General features: G+C 33.8%; 1 long non-coding RNA gene across 5 annotated transcripts in view; it reads right to left on the bottom strand.

Moving 5' to 3' along the window:
• Window positions 1-3,466, bottom strand: part of LOC139763369 (uncharacterized) — a 72,797-nt gene that overhangs the window by 15,698 nt on the left and 53,633 nt on the right. For 4 of the 5 annotated variants that reach the window (XR_011716112.1, XR_011716113.1, XR_011716109.1 and 1 more), the window contains exon 6: window positions 859-1,010. This is a non-coding gene — a long non-coding RNA (uncharacterized lncRNA). Of the gene's footprint in view, window positions 1-854; window positions 1,011-3,466 lie in introns of all 5 variants that reach the window. The other variant, XR_011716114.1, reaches the window with a different exon arrangement.

Here is a 3,466-nt window from a genome sequence, read left to right as displayed (position 1 = left end):
TGACTGTTTTTGTACAAACCTTAGTCACATCATAAAATAATTACTATGTTAACAGTGATCTGCCATATGTCAGTGGCTCACTTCCGTTTGAAAGTACTCAAGAAAGCCATTGGAAACTCAGGGGATGTATACTCTAAACAGTAAAACCAGACTCTAATGTCAGTAAGTGCAAACCAATAAATTGAGAAAGTACAGAGTAGGACCAGTTTCCTGACAAATTCCTACCAGTGCAGGATTTGTATTTGGGGTGATCCATCCCTTTTTTTTGAAGCAGGCTCCAGCTTTCCAGATGAAGTTTTAACTATAAATATTCCTTTTATTTTCTTCATTCCTATCATGTATAATACTGAAGGAACTAATTATAAATTGACTTTATGGACTGAAATGCCATATTTTTAGTTAAACACTTACTTGTACCATCAGGTACATGAAAATAGAAACACTTGCAAATATTAGTTGAATAAGCAAAAAATGTTTATAGGAAGAATTTTGAGAGAGCATATAAGATTCAAACATACAAATACAGGAAAAGTATTAACATAATTTTCTTAACAAGCAATAAAGATTGTAGTGTATAAATAGCTAACAATGTTTTCGTTATCATTTGTTAATAATGGTTTATATGCTCTGTCTCTACATCAACCAAATGTCCTGAAGGTTTAAGACATCAGTACAATCATCCTCTATTACCACAGTATGGCTAAATTATGCTTCTGTAGGTGAAACTTTTTAATTCTTTAATGAAAAAAATGACCAGAAATACGTAGTTGCCTTTCTATCCTAAAGAAGTTTTGCTAGGTGTTTACATATGTCTCAACCTTCAAGAATTCGCATGCAGTAAAAGGTGTACCCACCAACCTCCATGCAATGGGTCCAAGGGTTCCGTCAATATGAAGTTGCTTTGGTGGGTCGTATTCAACTGTGCCATATCTTCAAATGATCTAGTAGACTGACTAATCAATTAACACTCGTCCAGAGAAAGGCATGGAGGCACACACATTTCTGCACCTCTGAAAGACAAATGATTGTTTGGAAATTGTGAAAATTTTATAACTGAGGAATGCCTTCATAAATTTAAAGACATTCACCACATATGTCCTTATACTTGTAATTAATAAGTGATCAGTGCCTTAATGTGCTAAGCCAAGAAAGCCAGCAAACATGGATGATATGAAATAAAACTACTTTATAAATCCATCCGGATATCACTTGGCATCCAATGGACCAAATAATTTAATTTAGTTCGTTTAAGAAATTAATCACAAATTAACCAAGAAAATTTTGGTGAACATCCAAGATTTAAAGTAACAACTTTCTATTTTCATCCAGTGGTTCAATGCATCCTATAAGAAATGTCATACCATTTAGCAGTTTGCCAAAACAACCCCCACATTATTATTTTTAGCTCAGGAATTCCAATACACAGCTGACAGCAAGTAATGTTAGCAGAAGGACATGTGAAGTAGCTGAGCTGTATTTTAAAAAATTCTCTTAAAGCAAATGAGTTACTGAATTCATGTGATGCAAAAGTCCTTGCTGTCAAGGTAGAATATTCAAGCATGGTCTTTGAACAAATCTCAAAGCCAAATGAATTTATATAACTAATAAGAAATACAGAATCCTTCCTTAGTTTTTTCAGAATCCAGCCATATAGTAGATGTCTTAACTTTGATAGGCAATGTTTTCCAGCCCACACTTCCCTATAAAATTTCTATGCTAATATCTTACAACAAAAAATAAGTAATGAAAACATAGTTTCCTTATTGATGTCAATGAAGTATTTGTTAGGCTTTGATTTAAAGGTATAGTGTTGGCATTTAACGCTTTGAGTAGTAGTTTATTCCCCTGCTCCACCACTGTATGTGTGAAATAACTTTTGCCCACAATGCCACTACATATCTTTCCTTTTAATCTTCATAACATTATTTCTAGTAACTGAGTCTCTGTATAAAGTGAAGAAATCTTTTTATGTTAACAAACTTATTTAGGATTTTCAACACTTCTGTTAGGTTACCTCAGAGTCTGCACTCTTCTAGAGAGAATGATTTTAAGTCTGATTCTCTCCTCATATGGCTTATTTCTGAATGAAGGGATTAGTTTAGAATGGCTCCCCTGAATTTTCCGGTTTCTTTATATATGACCAGGTCTGGTGACCAAAACTCAATGGTTTCTCTAAATAACGTCTAACTAGGGTATTATAAAGAATGTGTACTGAATCTTTTCTTTTTTAGTTTACATTTCTAGCTATAAAACCTAACATCCTATTGGCTTTATTGTATGCAGCTAAGCATTTTATTTTCTCCCTTGACTTCTTGTACAGGTTTACCAGGCATATTGTACTTAAGAATTTTAATTTTCACACCAAAATGTATATCAAAATCCAACTGCCATCTGCCATGTCTCTGTCCACTCTATCAGTCTATCAAAATCCCTCTGAATCTTCAGGCAGCCTTCCTATAAGTTGACTATGTTTCCCAATTTTGTGTTGTCAGCATATTTTGAGATACTTCCTAATTTTGTGTTACTGACAAATTTTGAGATTCTACTGGTGAGGCATTCATGCTTCATTTATAATCGTATTGAAAAGAATGGATCCTAGGACTCTGCCTTGTGGAACTCAAATGTGTTAAGCTAGTCATCTTCCTCATTTAATGTAACTGCTTCTGCTTACAAAGCTAAACAGGAACAAATTGCACAAATTCAATCTCCTATGCCAGGAACTTTAATCCCATTCAGCAACCTTCCACGAAGTGATTTATCAAAGGCTTTACGAGAGTTCTGGGGGTATTTTGAAGTCCCAGTTGATATATATATGACTGAAATATTAAATCAGATTTGTTGAACATGATCTTTTATTCCAGAAACCATGTTGATTGCCAATATATATGTATATATATATAAATTATCTATCTTAAAAGAAATAAAAAAACTTTAATGTTTCAAATTACCTAAAACCAAAGTAAGGCTTGTAGGGCAGTATTTCAGAGCACACACGTCTCACATCAGTTTTAAAAATCGATGTTACATTATAGTCTTTTGGGATTTTTCCCTTCCTGCAATGAATTGTTGAATAGTTTGGTGTTTGTGACTGAGGACAGATGTATACCATTTTAACTGATGCACAGTCTAGATTAAATAAGGCAAACGAGGGTTGGGAACTGGGGAATCCAAGCTAAGGCTGGAGATGAAGAAATCTTATGACTGAGGGTTAGGCAAGGGTCATAAGTAGACAGCTTTAAGGAAAACTTTCCCTTTGCTGTTAAGCATCAATTTCTTTTAACTTCAACTATTCACCCATGTACTTTTCATGAAAAAAAAAAAGGCATATGAACCATTCACACACTTCACTGGTAAGACCTTAAATCAATTAATCCACAGAGATGCTCAAGAAAAGTAATCCCATAATCATCTGATTGATTAATTACATGACTTATGGACATAAAACAACATATCAGTCCCAGAATCA

Source organism: Panulirus ornatus, chromosome 3 (genome assembly GCF_036320965.1).
Source record: "Panulirus ornatus isolate Po-2019 chromosome 3, ASM3632096v1, whole genome shotgun sequence".
NCBI lineage: Eukaryota > Metazoa > Arthropoda > Malacostraca > Decapoda > Palinuridae > Panulirus > Panulirus ornatus.
The sequence above is the reverse complement of the archived record's forward strand: the minus strand, read 5'-3'. Positions and strand labels throughout refer to the sequence as shown.